Source organism: Trichosurus vulpecula, chromosome 1, assembly GCF_011100635.1.
Source record: "Trichosurus vulpecula isolate mTriVul1 chromosome 1, mTriVul1.pri, whole genome shotgun sequence".
In the NCBI taxonomy this organism is placed as follows: domain Eukaryota; kingdom Metazoa; phylum Chordata; class Mammalia; order Diprotodontia; family Phalangeridae; genus Trichosurus; species Trichosurus vulpecula.
In genome coordinates, this window is record NC_050573.1 from 192,172,135 (window position 1) to 192,193,180 (window position 21,046).

General features: G+C 37.0%; 1 pseudogene; it reads left to right on the forward strand.

Annotated features, from left to right (window-relative positions):
• Positions 1–3,196: 3,196 nt before the first annotated feature.
• LOC118835513 lies at positions 3,197–7,548 on the forward strand (annotated as a pseudogene).
• The last annotated feature ends 13,498 nt before the right edge of the window (positions 7,549–21,046 follow it).

Below are 21,046 nucleotides of genomic sequence, written 5' to 3' on the forward strand. Positions count from 1 at the left end.
CAGTCTTTCCATGGTAGCCCCAAATTTGAAACTAAAGGCATGTTCCATTGCTGAGTGGCTAAACAAATTTTGTCATACTAATGTTATGGAATATCATTGTACCTTAAGGGAAGACAAAATGGACAGTTTCAGACAAAACTAGGAAGATGACTTTTATGGCTTTTTATGGTTTAGAGTAAAGTAAGTAAAATTAGTAGAAGAATGTAGAATAAAATATTGAGGTCCTGTAAGAAGTTTAAAATCAATGGAACTCAGGTATTTTTTTTATTTTGTTTTGTTTTGTTTGTTTGTTTGTTTTTGGTCAATCTCTCCTCTTTCTGAACTTCCCAGTTATTTTTAAAAGCAATTCCTCCCTCTCAGCCACCCAGATTCACAACCTCAGTGTCATCCTCAAATAATCACTCTCACTCATCTCACATGTTCTGTAGTTTCCAAATCTTGCTGCTTTACATTCCTGCAATTTCTTGAATAAGTCTTCCTCTTTTCCATTATAGACTAATCTCTTAGTTGATGATGAGGTCCTCATCCCTTTTGCCTGGATTATTGCAACAGCTTTCTACTGGGTTCCTTTATCTTCCCACCTTGATCCTTACACCACTAAGACATTTTTTCTAAGGCAAAGTCTAATTTTATCATTTTCCTCTTTCTACTATGACTTATTTATCTCATAATATTAATGATAGAATAAAATTAAGTGTAATCTGCAATCCAACAACCTAAACTCTGTTATTATATGGACCACATTTAATTTTGTAGCCACCTACCCAAATAACTTCTTGAATTGTATTCCCAAGATGCCTCTGGGAAATCTCATGATACAACTCAATTAAAGCCTGTATCATTATCTTCTTATACGTTAATAAAATATTCCCTAGATTTCATATGAATTCTTAAGGCAATGATGCATATCAAATATAGCACAAACTTTGCTACACCTCATAGAGAATGCAATAATGACATAAAGGGCTAATAGTAAGTCATAAAAATCAATAAAATATTTTCTCTTTATATTGTGCTCCACTTTCCCTTCAAGGCCTCTATAATCCTCCTTAGTCATATTACCACCCTATGGTTTGGACTCCTTTTGGAAGGGAAAGGAATTTGGGCTTTCTAACAGAGAAATCCATTGATATTCTGGTGAATCCTCATCCAAAGACCCATATGGACATCAAAACATATAGTACTATTCTGAGGTCTTTAAATACCCCGTAGTGGGAAAATGTAAATTGAATTTGAGGGAAAAGTAACACTGTTCATATTAGACCTTCACTGTGTAATAGCAAAGTCCAGCTCTTTTGTCACTGATATCATCATATTAAACTTTTGCTGATCCTACTGTTTTGGGAACCATGTGCTCAATTATGGTTGTTTTTGTTTTCCCAAGAAGTCAGCACTGCAAAGAACAAATCCTCTTTTTACCTAGAGGTCTAGATTCCATGACTCTCAAGTTCGAGATTGACAAATAGGCAAGGAATTCTCTCTCCCCTATAGAAGTGATAGAAAGCCAAGAACCAAAGGCAGGTGGGCCTTATTTTAGTTTCCCCCATGATTCTCATCCCTCAGACTGATGTTATTGCTATTGCTCCTCTAAGCCTAGGACTAATAACTTGTAGTCCTTGAACCCTCTTAAACTAGTCAAAGACACATGGAACTTTCGTTTACTTCTGCCACATGGCAATCAATGGAGGCTGTCCCTGTTGAGTTCACTCTGCCCCTCTCAAAATAATGTAGAGAAGGGGTGACATGGTTGAGATGGTCAACTCTGCATCTGCCCACTAAACACAAAGGATAGAGTCTTCCACGGCTCTCTGTGCTCACCAATGCATCTTCAATCCATCCATATTAAGGCCAGAATGGGTAAAATGGTTATGTCCCTTCATATGGAAATGCAATCAAAATTGCCCCTGAAATACAAATCCCTATAAACTCATCAAACTGATCAGTGAAATTCCCTGATCAATGCCCTGCGTCATAAAGGGAACAAATGCGTGCACACACACACACACATACACACACACATATACACACACACATACCACCACCACCACCACCAGCAGCAGCACCACCACCACCACTACCACCACCACCCTTTGTATAAGTAAAACAGTTCTCAAAGCCAAAAATGGAGTATTTTCTGATTATTGGACCACAAATTTACATAGCTTGTTCTTTCAGTAGAGGTCATTCTCATTGTGTTATGGTTCTAAGTTCTTACCATCAAAGTGATTGTTACATTTAGTTAACCTACTCTTCTGAAGACTTTGGAGATGAAGCCATCTTCAAGTACTAGATGAGTTGAAGAAGAGAATTTGGCCAGTATCTTGGTTAAGTTAAAATAGCATACTCTGTGGCCTCTAGTTCACTGTATATTTTAATACTCAAACATGTCTAGTTGCCTCATATCTGAACATTTTTTTCTCCTGAATTCAGTGAGATTGTCTAATTTATGCCCCATGATAACCCCCCTCCCCTGAGTTATCTGGCTGGTGCCTTTTGCTAAATCTTATTAATTCCCTTCTTCTTTGTTATTCCTAATTATAGAGCTGTCAATCTCAAACCCACAAAAGAGGGAAATTTGAAAACATACTAGATGTGTATTATATTGTTGAATGAACTGTGGTATTTTTTTATAGTTCTAGAGAGAGACAGCTTTAAATGAACTTTTCATAGGCAAAAATAGGTGAGTCTTTAATAGGAAAAAAAGGAATTGACAGGTATATAATTATTTTGGTATCTCTACTTTGTTACTTTCCTACCCTTTGTCATCTCCCTTCTCTCTCATTCCACCAACATACCCTCCAAAATGGCTTAGATCAGGATCCATTTATTGTTTGAAAAAAGCAGCCTGAGCAGGTATCTGTTTGGGTTTTCTTTTATAGTTAAAGCTGCAGACTTGAGATACGGGAACTGAGAGCATGAAACCTTCAAAACCATTGATTTTGCCATTACCTGAAGAGCAGAATTTCTGAAGATGTGTATCAAGTAAGTTCTTGTAATTGTGGTTATTCAACACAAAGAGCCAAGGACAGCTGAAAGTAAAAAAACACAAACAAATATAAAACATGAACAGAATATACTCAATTAGAAAGGAACCAAGAAATATAAGTTTATATCAATTTAATGAGGCTAATGAATCATAGTGTATATGAATTTCAATATGCTTATAATGCTACTGATATCTTCAATAATGTGAAAAATGAGTAAGGAAGAAGTAAACATTTGGAGTCGACACATGCAAACCACTTTGAGGAAGGAAAAGGAACTGGTGAGCAATACAAATAAACAAAATCAATGGTTCTATGAACTGAAGACTTCATTCTCTGCCCACCTAACCCTCCACTAATTAACCACACACAGATTGCTTGGATTGTTTTCCCACATGGCTATTTGTACTGGACTACAGCTGGGCTTTTTATGTATTTTATACCCTTTAGTTGTCTACCTCCACTAAAGTCTTGGTCTGGTACTTCATAGCATGGAGATGGTTCTGGATTCTGGAAGTCTATACCAATGGAGGATAATCTTTGGCAGATCCTACAAAACTGAAAAGTTTTTAGTTATGACTGCCTGACAATTTGTAGATTCATGGTCTTAAAGTGGATCTAATTAAGTTCAGAGACATTTATTGAAGAGGTGAGCTTCATGGTGATGAAATTTTTCAGCTAGAGTAGCTCTTGAAGACAATCTAATGGTTATGATCAATTCATTTGTGGTAACCAGAAGGGGAGTAATTATACCAGGGAAGTTGCATTTATGCGAGGCATTAAAATGTTAGTAAACTTACTGGCTTAGTCATCCTACTTTAAAAATTATTGGAGAATCAAAAGACAACCAGCTAAAAGGGAAATGCTAAGTTGCTGATTTAAAAAAGACTTCACTTCATTTAGCAAATTAATTGTTATTTCAAATCAAATGGTTAATTTATAAGTCCTTCAATAAAATATATATATATGCAAATACGTAGTATTGACTGATCCTTAATAAATTATATCCAATTCTACATCATGTTTCACAATATGACTAATCAATTTATTCCTTGTAGTCTAATTACATAGTGGGTGCTATTAGAAAATGTATAAAATAAGCAATAGCTCAATACAAAGAAGAGAATGGTGGATTAGAGAGGAATGCTGTAATAACATTACCATATTTTTTAAGGAATCCTTACCTAGCATTATCTTTTGACATTTCAAATTTATCCTATGAATATGTATTGATGTAAGTCCAGATGAGATTTCTTTAGTAAAATCCAATCTGTTGGATTGTAGAAAGGGTGTTAGTAATATATTGACAGAACCTGATGATATGCTTTTCATATTAGCAGTATCTCTAAACATTGATATCATGCTGTACTTTGTTTTCAGTATAATGGTCTCAACAATTTTTTGTGGTTTTATCTAAGTTGGGGGGAGGGGACAGACTGATTCCTTTAGTCTAAGAATTATCTCATCATTTTTCTGAGCAGAAAATGAATGTTCTTTTGAAGTTAGGAACTGGTTTAATTAAAGCAAATGCTTTCCTTACCTTCAGGGCCCCTGTCTTGGAACCCCATGCACTTTCATTCCATCCCATACCTAGTTCTGTTTTTAACCATTATGAATCAGTTATCTATAATAACTTATAAATAACTCTACTTTTCAAGCTTTCTGACTTCACTTAATGTATTCCACCTCCATCACTCCTAAGACTATTTGCCATGCCTTGAAAAATCCTTATTTTATAATTCTTGAATTCGTGATACCACTACTCATTTCTTTCATGACCAGTACCTGCTACCTAAATAGTGAGAGACAGGATTCTATCCAGAATGGGCTGGAATCAAAACCAACAGCAACTCACAGTTACATACTACTTTCAGTCTCACAAATGCTTTATTTACAACAAACCTCAGTGGTTAGGTAGTAAAAAGATTATTATCCCTATTTTGAAGTTGTCAAAGCCAAGGTGATAATGACTTACCCAGGATCACATAGCTAGTGAGCTCAGTCCTGGGACCTCCATCCAAGCCAGACTCCAAGATCAGTATGCCAGTTTGTTCTCATGAAATGAATATTGATGTTAGTATGTCAGGTGGAAATGTTTGGTGTAGACATCTCTCTAACTCAACAATGGATTTGAGGCCTGCCAGTTATATTCAACCTGGTTCAGCCCATCTGACAAGATGGTTTCACTGTGGTGTGGCTACTCATTAGATAACAAAGTCAAAACTCTATATCCAAAGCCTCCAAGAGAAATATGAATTGGCCCCAGGTCATGGTGGAGCTCAAAAAAGATTTTGAAAATCAAGTAAGAGAGATAGAGGAAAAATTGGGAAGAGGAATGAGATTGATGCAAGAAAATTGTGCAAAAAAAGAGTCAACAGCTTCGTAAAGGAGACATACACACACAAAATGAATAAAATAGAACCTTAAAAAAAAACTAAGCTCAATGGTAAAAAGAAGTACAAAAACCCAATGAGAAGAATACCTTTAAAAGTAGAATTTCCCACATGGAAAAAGAGGCACAAAAGTTCACTGAAGGAAAAAAAAAACTCCTTAACTTTAATTGGCCAAATGGAAAAGGAATTACAAAAGCTCACCGAAGAAAATAGTTCCTTAAAAATTAAAATTGAACAGATGGAAGGTACTGACATTATGAGAGATCAATAAACAATAAAACACAACCAAAAGAATAAAAAATAGAAGACAATGTGAAATATCTCATTGGAAAAAACAACTGACTTGCAAACTAGATCCAGGAGAGATAATTTAAAATTTATTAGAATGCCTGAAAGATACGATTTAAAAAAAAGCCTAACCATCAAATTTCAATAAAATTATCAAAGAAAACTTTTCAGATATTTTAGATTCATAAAGTAAAGAGAAATTAAAAGAATCTGCCTATCATTTCCTGAAGCAGATTCCAAGGTGAAAACTGCCAGGAACATTACAGCCAAATTCCAGAGTTCTCAGGTAAAGGAGAAAATATTGCAATCAGCCAGAAAGAAATATTTCAAGTATTTTGGAGCCACAGTCAGGATAACACAAGATTTAGCAGTTTGTAACTTAAAGGACTGGAGAGTTTGGAATATGATATTCCATAGGGTAAAGGAGCAAGAATTACAACTAAGAATCACCTACCCAGGAAAACTGAGTATCATCTTTCAGGGAAATAATGGGAATTCAGTGAGATAAAAGCCTTTCAAGAATTCTTGATGAAAAGACCAGAGCTCAAAAGACAATTTGACTCCCAAATACAAGACTCAAGAGAAGCATAAAAAGGTAAAGAAAAAAGGAAGATCTTAAGGGTCTTAATTAGATTACACTGTTTGAATTACTACATGGGTAGATGACACTTATAACTCATAAGGACTTTCTCGTTATTAGGGCAGTTAAAGTGTATATAGACAAAGGGCACAGGCATGAGGTGAACATGAAGGGATGATATCTAAAAAATAAAATTAAGGGGTGAGAGAGGAATATATTAGGAGAAAAGGAAAGGGAGAGGTAGAATGAGGTAAAATTATTTCACATAAAAGAGGCAACAAAAAGCTTTTACAGTGGAGGGGAAGAAAGGGGAAGTAAGGTGGAGTGAGTGAACCTTATTCTCATCAGAACTGGTTCAAAAAGGGAACAACATACACACTCAATTGGGTATAGAAATCTATCTTGTCCTACAGGAAAGTAGAGGGGAAAGACTTATGACGAAGGTAGTTCTGTCCAGAGATCTTCAAGGCCGTCGGTGGAAAGTATGCAGCACAATCCTCCAACCATTGAACTCTAGCATCATTCCGGGTCACCTGTTACAACCAACCACTGGCCTTTCCCTGACCCTGACCAGCAGCCCATCCAGTCCTCTGGACAACGTGATCCATCGCCTTTCTCCTTCTGAGCAGATCCCAGGCCCAAGGCTTCACCAGGAGAGCAACCACCAAGAGTCCTGCCCTTTGTCAGTGTCTCCCATGGAGAACAATCATGCTTACCTTTCTCTGAAGCCCACCCAAAGACATCTAGTCCTCATTAGGAGAACATGGGTCATTCAGCTGATGCCCAGCCCTATCATGAACCCTTTGATACTGAACCCCCAGCACTCAGTGGATTTCAAAAAGTTCCAGGCTGTCAGAGGATAGACTACACAGGGAAGGGAAGCCTGTTAACCTGTCACACCAGGAAGACTTGGCATATATGAGCCACATCATGGTATTCATCTCCCTGCTGGAGGAGAATTCCATGCCTATGAATAGCAGACTGCAGACTGCACTGGGACTATGTCTATCAGTTGCTTTCTGACAGCTGGTATGAAAATTTTATCTGATGGGAGGACAAAGAACCCAAAATATTCCAGGTAGTGGATTCTAATGGACTGGCTTGACTGTGGGGAAATCACAAGAACAAAACAAACATGACCTATGAACAAATGTCCTGAGCCCCTCGCTGCTACTACAAACTCAACATTATCAGGAAGGAGCCAGGACAAAGGCTTTTGTTCAGGTTCATGAAAACCCAAGACAAAATCTCCTTTTCCCCCAGTTTTTCTTCTAGCACCCGTACCTCTTTCTTTCACTCTTAAAGAATTCTTGCTGGCATTGGGTTCAATTAGCATTTTTCTTTGAAGCTTTGTTTGTAGCTGCTTTTACATTGCTGTCTTCTGAGTTTATTTATGTCTTTGTCTTCCCTGCCACCAGTTTAATTCTTATGGTAAAATTATTCTTTTTGTTTATTTTTCCAGCCTATTTCTTGACCTTGAATTTTATGTCAAAACTGGACTCTGCTTGCCTATGGGTGTTGAAGTACTGTTTCAAGCTTTAGGCTTTTTTGTGATGTTGCTTTCTGAGCAAGTTCTGGGGGTCTGAAAGTTTTTGGTGTTTCCAAGGTTGTGTGATCTAGGGCGAGGTGTGGTCATTGCTTTCTGGGTCTTTACACTGATTTTCACCCAGGAAGGGGCCCTAGTCCCCTATACCACAAGCACTAGTGATCCTCTTTGTCTTGGAAATGAAACCATAGCCCCAGTTCCCTTGTTCCCCCAGTGCTCTTCTCTGCCCTGAACTTGAACCCAGAACTGCATATAAGCAGTAGAGTTGGTAATCAGTGCCAGCTGTACCCAGTGCTGGAAAAGATTCCCCCACAATCACTTTCTGATCAATTGTCTAAATCCTTTACTGTTTTATAATGGAGAGCTCCCCAAACCACTGCTGCAGGTACTGTTGCTGCCTCTTTTGTAAACTCTGGACAGGCCTCTACTCTGATGTTACAAACTTCTCCTACATACCTCTTAAGTTTTCTTAGGCTGGAAAAGTGTCTACCCTGACCTTTTACTGGCTCTACTGTTATAAAATTTGACTTGAGGTACTATTTTAAAGTTGTTTAAAGCAGAATATTGAGGGGCCTATTCTTCCTTTTGTTATCCATACATGATCACAATGCACCTCACCCATTGGTGAGGTTCCCCATTTTGGTGAAACTATAAATTTAGTTGTCATAGATTACAGTATTCTGTGACTCAGGCATAGAGCATCATTGAAATAATTCTGAAGACCTTTTATTTTTAGTAAGAAAGCTTGGATTCATTGGAAAAAAAAAGCAAGCCAGCCTACTTTTCCCTTCCTATTGAATTCTGAGCCCATCCCATTTCATTGCCCGTTCATAGTTTCTGACTAAGACATATGGATTGATCGAACTGATCTATATATTGCTCATCCAACTGTATAATAATGCCAAGTAATATTCTTTTTAATTTTTTTTTTTACATTTTGTTTTTGTGTAGTTAACTTAATCATCCACAAACACAAGTTTCAGTATACAAAGGAGAACAAGAAATAGGATTTCATTAGAAACTCTGAATTTCTGTTAACATTAGGCATTCTTCATTAACTGAATTTTTATTTTTATCTTTCTGTATCAATAATTAAACTAAACTCTTCTCGGTAATTACAGATCTCATTTAGTAGACTGTCCAGTGTTCTTTAGCTTAATGCAATTGGTACAATGTCATCCATAATGAGGGGAAATCTAGTTTCACTATCAACAAAGAATCCTTCTTCAATTTTTTTAAATTTATTTAATTTTTTAATTTATGGAATAAAGGAAGCATTTCCATAACATAGGACAATTAAAAGAAAAAAAAAGGATGATTGCACATGAAATTGCAAATCTATTATGTGTGACTTGCTATTCTTTTTAAATATTTAATAAAGTTATCATGTAAATTTTTCCCTTTTTTCTCCCCCATGCCCTAGAGATGGTTACCATTAGACACACACACACACACACACACACACACACACACACACACACCATTTTAGTTGTGAGTGTGTGTAAAATCATGCAATACATACTTCTATTTATCAGTTCTTTGTCTAGATGCAAATAGCATCTCTCTCCACATGTCCTTTTGGCCTCTTTAGTTATGTATCTTCTATGATAGTGATCAATACCTTTGAACACATATATTCCTATCTTATGCCTTGATTCATAGATAGATGTTAGTAATCAGAGAGTCAAATAGCTTCTTTAGTTAGACATCCTCTATAATAGTGACCAATATCTTTGAACATATATAATCCTATTTTATGCCTTGATTCACAGATTGATGTTAGTAATCAGAGGGCCAAATAAATTATGCTTTTAGGGCATATGATTTTGGGATAGACACATGAGATACATTTGTGGAACCTGTATGGTGGCATGTACCTCCTTTGCATCAAATGCTTCATTTAGAAAAACAAAATAATTGGATCTTGCATTCTCCAAATTTACAAATTAATTTTGACAGATATAGATTTTTGGTGAACTCTCATTGATTTTCTTCTTAAATCATCATCAAGGATACCTTTCCTAAGTGTACAAACTCTTTTTGTAAATGTTTTTGTACAGGAGGAAAGTTGGCCTATGAGTTGGTAGTTAAATATATGTGTGTGTTTGTAGTGTCTATGTGTATATGAATGTGTATTCTATCACCTTTTCAGAGATATTAATGATTATGTATATCTTTCTTTCAAAAATTTTGTGTACTTCTCTCTTTCCAGTATTATGAAAATAAATTTTCCAATTGTCCAAATTTTGTTACCCCTAGCATTGACTTTCTCCATATGTATTTGATTTAGTCCAGATATCCATCTTTTAGTTTTAATTTTGCTTTATTTATTTTTTAGTGTTAGTTTGTTTCTTCATGCAGCACATTAAAGAATATGCTGAAGGCCTGATATGTTGGCCCCACTCTCCTTGATGGAAAAAGCAACAACGACAATTTTTTAGAAATATCTTCAGGTATTTTCTATTTTTATCTGCTTTTTCCACCTTCCTGTTTCATCTTTAGATACTCTCAGCATGATTTGTTTGCTCTCTTGCCAAGTTTTCTGCAAATGTCCCCCCACCCTGTTTTACGATATAATATTTCTAATTATCTTCCAACATGTTTGTCTGTAATTTTTCAAAAGTGAGTTCATACTTTGAACTGGTGTTAGCATTGGCTGCTATCTCTTTCCACTTGTCAGAGACATCAAGTATTTGCTGACTGAGTTAGTTTACAGGAATTTGGTATCTTCATTTGCTAGTTTACTTATAAAAGTTAATCATTCTTAGGAAATAGTGATACTGTGTCAATGTCTTCTCTTTTATCCATTGCCTGCTCCTTTTTTTGTATCAATAGTTTGTATAAATAAATCGGGTTGGAGAATATATATACATATATATATATATATATATATATATATATATATATCATATAACCACATTTTAAAATTTTTTTCTTCTTGATATTGATTTTGGGTTTTGTTCTAGCAAGTTGGTAGTCTTATTACACACAACTGATTTTAAAATGAGCTCTAAAATATGAAATTAATGTTTCCTTTTTTTGAAATGTAATGGCTTTTGTTTTTTTGTGTGTTGTTATTTAGTAGTTCTTCCTTACTCTCCTCCAAGAAAATATCACAAAAATATTGATGTTTTCATATAGTTTGAATGCCTTTGATCTGTCTCTTTTCTTATGCCTGAACTGTGGTTTTCTTTTAGAAATTAAATTGAATTATTTCTTAAATTTTATTTGCAGTTCTGAACTTTCTCCCTTCTGCTCATTCTCCACCCATTTATAGGGCAAGAAATATAATGTCGATCACACATGTAATGTCATATAAAATATTTCCACATAAGCCATATTACAAAAGAAAAATAAAGGAAAAAATGAAAGGAAATATACTTCAATCTACACTCAGTTTATCAGTTCTTTCTCTGGAGATTGATAGCATTTTTGCTCATGAGTCCTTAAGAATTGTGATGTCTAATTGTATTGATCAGAGTATCTGACTGTCATTATAGTATCAATGTTGCTATCTACAATGTTCTCCTAGTCCTCCTCACTTTACTTGGCAATAATAGCTCATATAAATCTTCCTGGGCTTTTCTCAAACCATCTACTTTGATATTTCTTACAGCACAATAGAAATCCATCAAAATCATAAGCTACCACTTGTTCAGCCATTCCTCAGTTGATGGGCATCCACTCAACTTCCAATTCTTTGCCACCACAAAAACAAAAGCCAAAAAAAATAGTCGGTACAAATATTTTTTGTGCATGTTGGTCCTTTTCCTTTTTCTTTGATATCTTTGAGGTAGTAGTGGTATTGCTGGGTCGAAGGATATACATAGCTTAATATCCCTTTGGACACAGTTCCAAATTGTTCTCCTAAACAGTTGGATCAGTTTATAGCTTTAACAACAGTGTATTAGTATACCCATTTTGCCACAACTCCTCCAGAATTTGTCATTTTGCTTTTCTATCATCTTAGCCAATCTGATGAAAATAAGGTGGCATACACAGGGTTTTTTTTAATGTACACTTCTTTGATTATTCATGAATTGGGGTATTTTACATAACTACTGATAGCTTCAGTTTCTTCTTCTTAAAACTTTCATATCCTTTGACCATTTATTAATTGGATATTGTATCTTTTTTAAAAAATAAATTTAGTTCAGTTATCTATCTATCTATCTATATCTATATATCTATATATATTTGAGAAATGAGACCTTTATGAGAGAAACTCGTTATTAATGTTTTCCCCAATTTACTGCTTTCTTCTTAATTTTGGCTGCATTGGTTTTGTTTGTATAAAAAAGTTAAAAACTGAACTGTGTTTATCAACATGCTTCTTCCCCACCCACTCCCATCTGTCTCTATCTCCAGCATTGTACTGAAGACACTTACTATGAAAGTATATCTTGATTTAGTTTCAGGGATTTTACAATGGTGGCATCGATCTCATCCAAGTGGTGTTACTAAACTATAATCCAATGAGCAGATGACAGAGTAGATTGTGTCTGTACTGTTACTTCTTTTTGCAATGTAATGGTGGCTATTCTCCTCTTCTAGGGTTAGTGACAATATCAAAACAGTGGTTTTGAGGCTGGGAAATCTTAGCTGTGTTTCCAGATTATTTTTACCTATTTATTTTTTATTGATTGATTGATTTGTTGATTTATTTGCTTATTCTTGTGGCTAATAGCTGGATGTGTTTTCAATTTCTTATAGTACTCTAAGAGTCTTTAATAAGAACAGTCTGGTGGGAAAAGTTAAGGGTTTATTTTTTTACATTGAAAAGCAGTTTGTTTAACCCAAGTATTGAATTTTATAGAAGGAGGTGGTGGGGAGGGATTTTCAGTGGCTGGGTTCACCCCTCTTTCTTTTTTTTTTAACATTAATTTATTTTTAGTTTTCAGCATTCACTTCCACAAGATTTTGAGTTCAAATTTTCTCCCCATATCTCCCCTCCCCCATTCCAAAATGGCATGCATTCTGATTATCCCTTCCCCCAATCTATCCTCCTTTCTATCATCCCCTCCTCTTTTAACCCCTTCTCCTCTGTATTCTTGTAGAATAAGAAAGATTTTCATACCCAATTGAGTATGTATGTTATTCCTTACGCACTCCACCCCAGTCTAATTCCTCTGTATCCATTCTTAATCTTGCACCTTGTTTGTATAAAATAATTATTCTTTTTTAGCTTTTCCTAAATGGTTTTACCTTTTAAATTCATATAATAGTCAGATTTACCACAATCTTTCTTACAAGCTTTTCAATTATAATAAGAATCTTAAACATAGATTTGTAACAACAATTTTGCTAGTAGCTACTGTGGCTGTGTAAAACCAACAACAACCAGCATACAGAAGTCCACTAACACAGGTTCTTTTGATCTGCTTTACTAAGGAAAGTAACTTTAAGGTGTTAATAATCCCACTTTAATCACAAATACAAATATAACTCACAAATATAACTATATATATATATATATATATATATATATATATATATATATATATATATATATATATAATGTGTGTGTGTGTGTGTATACATAAAAAGTAAACAGTCTGCCCTTATGAATGCCTTATAGTTATTCTTTGGTATGTACCTTATGTTTCTCTTGGTTCCTGTATATTGAATCTTCTATTAAGTTCAGAATTTTTTTAAACAAAATCTTGAAAGTTTGAGAGTTTATCAAATGTCCGTTTTTTCATTCAGAATGAAACTTAACTTTGCAGGGTATATTTTTGGCCAGTGCCCCAGTTCTTTTGCTCTTCCATATATTATGTTCCAAGAACAATTCTTTCAATTTCTGTTTTACCCTGTGGTTCAGATTATAAGGGCAATTTTCTTTGATAATTTCTTGAAATTTTTTTTTATCATGGCTTTCAGGTAATCCAATAATCTTTAAGTTATCTCTCCTGGATCTATTTTCCAGGTCAGTTGTTTTTCCAGTGAGGTATTTCACATTGTCTTCTTTTTTTTTCATTCTTTTGATTCTGTTTTATAATTTCTTGATTTCTCACAAAGTCATTAGCTTCCATTTGCTCCATTTTAATTTTTAAGGAATTATTTTCTTTAGGAACCTTTTGTACCTCTTTTTTCATTTGTCCAATTCTGTTTTTTAAGGCATTCTTCTCCTCATTGGCTTTTTGGACCTTTTTTGCTTTTTGGGTTACTCTATTTTTTAAGGTATTATTTTCTTCAGTTTTTTTTTTGGGGGGGTCTCCTTTAGCAAGCTATTGACTCATTAGTCATGATTTTCTTGCATCACTTTCATTTCTCTTCCCCATTTTTCCTCTACTTCTCTTACTTGATTTTCAAAATCCTTTTTGAGCTCTTCCATGGCCTGTGACCAATTCATATTTTTCTTGGAGGCTTTTGTTGTAAGATCTAGACTTTATTGTCTTCTTCTGGCTGTATATTTTGATATCCTCTGTCACCAAAGTAAGATTCCACAGTCTGAGTTTTTTTATGCTGTCTGCTCATTTTCCCAGCCAATTACATGACTTTTGAGCTCTTTATCAAGGTACAACTCTGCTTCCAGAGTGATGAATGCTCTCTCTCAAGCTTCAGGGGTTTAGCACAGTTGTTTGCCGAGCTATTGTAGGCACCTGTAAATTTTCAGTTCTTCTGAGGTGATATGATCCAAGGAGAGGTGTTTGCTCCTCTCCTGGCCTGTGCTCTGGTCTGTGAGTGACCAGAGCCCTTTTTTCTGCTTTGGAACTGTGAGGATGACTTCCTCTCCACAGCCACCACGAGCTCTGCCGCACCAGCACTCCTCCTCACCCCAGGGCCACCACCCAGGTCTGCAATCCAGATCCAAGCAGGGCAAAGCAAGAGAATCCTGCCTCAATGCCACCATAGAGATCCCAGCACCCCCGCTCTGATCAGCCACTTGATTCCCCCACTTTCTATGGGCCAGGAGCTCTGGAATAAGCTGCTGCACCTGCTGCCACTGCTATAGTCACCTCTGCTGCCCTGGGGCTGTGGCCAGATGGTGCACTTCTCTCACCCAGGTCCAACAGTTTTCCCACTGACCTGCTAAGTTATCTTTGGTGTTTGTGGGTTGAGAAGTCTGGAAACTACCACAGCTACCAGTGATTCAGTGCCCTGAGGCCTGCTCTGCCCAGTCTGATCAGGCTGCTGTGCTCTGCTCCCAGCACAGTCCAATAGACCCTTCCTGTCGACCCTCTAGGCTGTCCTGGGTTGGAGACTTGTTTCACTCTCTCATTTAGGGTGTTCTGTAGCTCTAGAATTTGTTTAGAATCATTTTTACAGGAGTTTAGAGGGATTTAAAGGAGAGCTCAACCAAGTCCCTGCTTTTACTCAGCCATATTGGCTCTGCCCCTCAGGAACAAGAGCACTTACAGTTTACTCCACCATCTTGGCTCCTGGAAGTTCAAATAGGTGACTATTAAATATTTAGTCTGTGGGCTTATAGCCCCAGAAGTAGCTGCTGCCACTGCCACAGGCCTTGCACTTCTTTCTCACCCAGCTCCGATAGATCCCAGTTCAGGGCTGAGAGGTTTGTGAATCAACCAATTCATATTTTTCTTGTAAGCTTTGAATTTGTTGTCTTTTTCTGGTTGTCTGTTTTCATCTTCTTTGTCACCAAAGTAAGATTCTGTAGTCTGATTTTTTTCCTGCTGTTTGCTCATTTTCCCACCTAATTACTTGACTTTTTAGCACTTTGTTAAGTTAGCACTCTGCTTCTAGTGTGGAGGGTGTACTGTCCCAAGCTTCAGGGGTTTTTCTAGATGTTTTCAGAGATACTTCTAGTTACCTGTCAATTTTCAGCTTTTCCAAGGTGGTATGATTAAAAGAGAGGTATTTATTCCTCTCCTGACCTGTGTTTTGCTCTGTTAGTGAGCACAAGCACTCTTTTCTGCCTTGGAACTGTGAAGAGATTGCCTCTCCACCTTTGCCACAAGCTCCACCAGGCCAGCACTCCTCCTCACCATAGGCCTGCCACACAGGACTGTGACCCAGATCTAAGCATGGGCAAAGCAAGAGAATCCTGCCTCAGCACTGGCAAAGAGATCCCTACAATGCCCTTTTGATCAGCCACTCAATTCCCACCACCATCTCTGGGCTGAGAGCTCTGGAAGTAGTCATCACCACTGCCACCACTGCCACCCTGATTGCCTCTGCCACCACCGCTGCCGTTCCAGGGTTGGGGTGGGACCTTGCTCTGTTCTTATCCAAGTCCCACAGACCTTTCCTACTGACTTTCTAAGTTGTCTTTGGCATTTGTAGGTTGAGAAGTCTGGAAAATGCCACAGCTGCCAGTGATTCAGTCCCCTGAGGCCTACTCCAACCATGTCTGTGCTGGTATGGCCTTCACTGGACTGTGCTCTTCTCTCAGGCTAGTGCAACAGACCTTTCCTGTCAACCTTCCAGGTTGTCTTGGGCTGGAAATTTGTTTCACTATGTCATTTTGTGGATACTATTGCTGTAGAATTTGTTTAGAGTCATTTTTTATTGGTGTTTGGAGGGGTTTGGGGTAGAGTTCCAGAAAGTCCCTGCTTTTACTCCACCATCTTGCCACCATCCAAGGGTTTACTTTTAAGAGCTTAAGGCATGGAATGAATTTAAGGGCAAGAATGGCCATGGAAAGGTAAAAAATATAACTGTGCCTTGTTCATTGGATCGTACTATTTGCCAAGAGTGGGGTGATTTCAACTTCTATCAGGTGGCTTCCAAATAGAGCAACTACATATAGACAAAGCAATTAGCATGTATTTATTAATTTAAAATTTTCATAGTTCGTACTATATCATTTCATTTCATCTTCACAGCCCTGTGAGGCAGGTGCTGATAAGTTTTCTCCTGGCCTTTAAAGGTCCAAATTTGTATAATCTTGTTGGTCATATCTCATAATAATTCCTCAGCAGTTATGGTTTGCTCTACCAAAGTTCTGGATTTCTATCCAATGCTTACGAGGCATGCTCTTCATCAGAAACCAAACTCATGAGCAGAAAAAAAACACAAATATACAGCTAATGCTCTGTTTTCTTTCAAAATGCCAGAGATTTTTAAAAAGGCCAGCTTTCCACCATGCTATTTATTGTTAGTATTTCAGTCCAGAAAAGAGAGACAAAGTAAAACTCAGTTTCAGTAAGGACAAAGGGACAGATGCAAAGGCTGGGAATATGCATGAATTCTAGGAATAAAAGAACGCTTAAGAGCTACAGTAAATGGTCTCTATTTGGCTTTGTAGAAATATGGTTCTGGAATGCCCCTCACATATCCCAGTACAAAAAAAGTAATGTGCTTTTCTATTAGGTTATTTAAATTGCTGGCAGAATTTTTCCCTTCCCTTCTTCCATCCCCTGCTACCTCCCTCACTTCTCTACCCCTGTACTCTTGCCATTGCCTGGCAAAGATAACGGAAACTGACAACTTCATTTCTCAATCCTGGCTTGTAAAGAGAGTGATTATTTTTGACAGCCGCTCTTGCTCTTTTTTCTCTGAAGTGTTTATTCCTTGAATGCCCACTTTTAAATCCTACATTTATTACTATCTAAAGCAGCAGCCTTGTTTTTAGGTAGTTGTTTTTTTCCTCTTGTGCATGTTTAAAGGACTGATTGATAGTCACAGTCCAAATTCTTTAAAACTACTTTTTAATGAATATAATCAGCTCCTTGAGATACTTAATAACACTCCTTCAAGAGCAACCATGTAGAGTTCTGCACTCTGAACTATTCCTGGTCATTAAAAAAGTCAAGATACCTTTTTGTCTAAGAATGAAAAAAGAAAGAAGAGTTCTAAGTGTTACGCATAAGTTCAAAGGTAAGTTACAAAAACCGCTTCACTTTTGTGTGTCTAGGTATATTCATTGAAATAAAAAATGAACAAAAATGAACAAAATATTCATCATGGCTTAATTACAGTATGGATGAGATGCTTTAAAAAACAGTTGAAAAGGAAACACACCAAATTGTCAATTTTCATAAGTTCCACTGGTCATTGCCATGTTTGTAGCTGCTAGAGAAGAGCAGATTTGTAAAGTTTAGAATTACCCAGACATAAAATCACAGAGCTAGAAGGAACCTTTTTAGTTGTTCAGTTGTGTCTGACTCTTCGTGACCCCTTCGGCATTTTCTTAGCAAAGATACTGGAGTGGTTTGCCGTTTCCTTCTCCAGCTAATTTTACAGATGATGAAAATGAGGCAAACAGGGTTAAGTGACTTGCCCAGGGCCACACAGTTAGTAAGTGACTGAGGTCACATTTGAGCACATGAAGATGGGTCTTCATTCCAAACCCAGTGCTCTAATCACTCTGCCACTTAGCTGTCCAAAAGGAACCCTAGAGACCTTCTAATCCAATCTCATCATTTTAATGCTAAAAAAGAGGGACTAGAGGCTTTAATAACTTGCTCAGCATAAGAAAAACAAAAAAACAAAATGAAGTAACTCTGAAATAACACTGGGTTAGTATCATAGGCAGTATTATACCCTAGATCTCACTTTCAGGTAAGTTCTTTACTTTTATCCACACTATATTAGATTTTTTAGTTTAGTTCACTTTTCTACAGTAAAAGGGAATAGTCAAAATTCTCTTCTAGCTCCAACTTTTTTTTTCCTGGAGATTAGGAAGATATTAGCAAGAGAGTACCAAAGATGGAAATTCAAGTAGCAGCAAAGTGACGGATGGTCCAGTGGAAGGACTGGACAGCTAATTCAAAGTATTTCATTCTAAGGGGTTAAGTCCTATGAAAGTAAGAAGCATGTGAATACTTAGGGATAATTGCAGGTTAATTAAATATAGAAGACCATCTGAAGTCAAAACATAAAGACTCTCTCCCAATTTTACAGCAAAATTTGAGTACATCTCAGTTTAAACAGGGGTGGGGAACCTGCAGCCTCAAGGCCACATGTGGCCTTCTAGGTCCCTTGGGTGTGGCTTTTTGACTGAGTCCAAGTTTTACAGAACAAATCCTTTTATTAAGAGGATTTGTTCTGTGAAATTTAGATTCAATCAAAGGGCCATACTTGAGGACCTAGAGGGCCACAAGTGGCCTTGATGGCCTCGAGGCTGTAGCTTCCCCACCCCTGGTTTAAAGGAATAGTCCTGTTTTTCTGTGTGTATCTCAAAGAGGGATATATAGATTTAATAGTAGAATCTACCCTGCCTCCTTTCAAAACTAGCTTTCAGTTGATAGCATAGAGATAGAAAGTTATTCTTCATTTTGAAGAAAAACATTGTATTAAAAAGAATACTTTTTGACTAGGAGTGGTCATGTTCCTTTATTTACAGTAAAGAGAGGAAAGAAAGGACTCAAGAACCAGGGAGTTAGTCAACAGCTATATCAAGTCATCTCCAATTAGATGTTCCTTGCAATTTGTGCTCTCTGACTGCTAACTGGAACCTGTCTCAAGCCTAGCTTTATCACCCTGATGCAGGTACAACTGCACCACAGGCCATTTACCATGTGTCCGCTGAGCTAAGCAGATCATGGCTACTTTTCAATAAGCAATCTCACCTCCCACAGTTTGCCAATCTTGTTAGAGCCTGAAAGACCTAATACTAATAAGCAGTCATTTGTGTTTGAGAGGAGCCCATAAGCAATGATCCATTGGTATTTTTAAGTGCTTTGCTTCTTTTGTCATCTCTACCAAAAAAAGTTTACTTTGTTTAGTTTGTTGCAGAGGTAAATCTATGCAGTCAAGAAGATTCGGGCAAGAGGGAAACTATTAAATAGTCAGTCCCTCAATCAGTAATTTATAGGAAAAGGAAAATTACCACAAGTGTTACTCTCCGTTTATTCTTTGCATTGCAATACTTCTTCTAACTTCAGAAAATCCCTGGATTCAAATGTGTTTGCAGTCCCCAAACAAATGAATTTGCATGAAGCTGCTATGGCTCTGAATGTGTGTGTGTGTGTGTGTGTGTGTGTGTGTGTGTGTGTGTATACATTCACACACATACACACATTCTCTTAGTGGCCAATACTTCTCTTGATGAGCCACTCTGAACTTTGCTTGGTTTGTTTTCAGATTCTAGTCACACAGCCCATTACCAAGATCCCAATCTTTAGGAAAATTTCCATAGGAGCTGGAGACAGAAAATGCATTTTATTTTATTCCAGATTTAACACATTTCTACCATATTGTCTACTCAATTACAAAAAGGTGAGCAATAAATTTGATATAGTCTCCCATAATATCTTATGGGATAGACAATAGTATAGTTATTTAATTCAGAACTGGTGGAATCCCTTAGTGGAATAGCCCCATAGAATCTATCTATGATGGTATTATATATTGGATTTTTAAAATCTGTAAGAAGAATAATCAAGGGTGAGTTACTATTCAAAAAGAGTTGAGCCCACTGCCTAAATGAGGTGTTAAATGTATCAAAATGTCTTTAAATCAATTGTTGGTGTGTCTTCAAAAAAACCACATTTGCATTCCGATGGCAATCAGGTACAACATTTAATTTTTTTTAAAATAAAAATGATCTGTCCTTTTGTGTTGGCAACCAAAAATGGGCTCCTTAGCACTTAGTCAACAAGTGCCCTTGACTAGTTTGGCTTTTTCCCCTGAACTGAATGCTGTTTGTATGTTGGACTGGAGTAAGCTTGTCGGCCCCTTCACCTTGCTTCCCTTGCTTAAGCTGATGGAAAGAACCTGTGCTTTCCTGGTCAACCCCTTCACCTTGCTTAAGTAGATTGAAAGAACCTGTGCTTTCCCCGGCGTACCTTACACTCCCGCAGAAGCTGGATGGTTAAAAGCAGCTCCCGATGGAGCCAGAGGCTGATATAGCTACAGCCACAGCTGAAGCTGAAGCAGGAGCTGCCAGTAGCAGAGCTGACCTACAGGAGGAAGCTGAACAAAGACTTCAGGCCAGTGGGTAATCTTTTTACCATAGAGGGGGAAGCATGATTTTGCTTTACGCAATCATGCTTCTCTGTAGCCTCCTGGTTACTCTTTCGAGGCGTACTTATTGGGCCTGGAAGCTTTTGATCAATATATCAAAATGGGGTTGCTGGTTCATGGGTTGGTTACTGTGGAGCCTAAATATATGTTTTGATTCTTCTGCCTTCTACTTTGAGAGTTTCTTATATCCGGCGGTTCCGAACCTTTCAGACATGTATATGATCCTCTTTGAGATTATAAACTCTGCCCTCCTAATACACCTTTCCTGACAGGTGAAGGGTTTATTTGAACTTTTAAAACACTATCTAAATATTTTAGCTTTTTGCTAGTAAATCCTGCTTGCTTATCCCACCTTTTGTTTACATTTGTTATGAAAACAAGT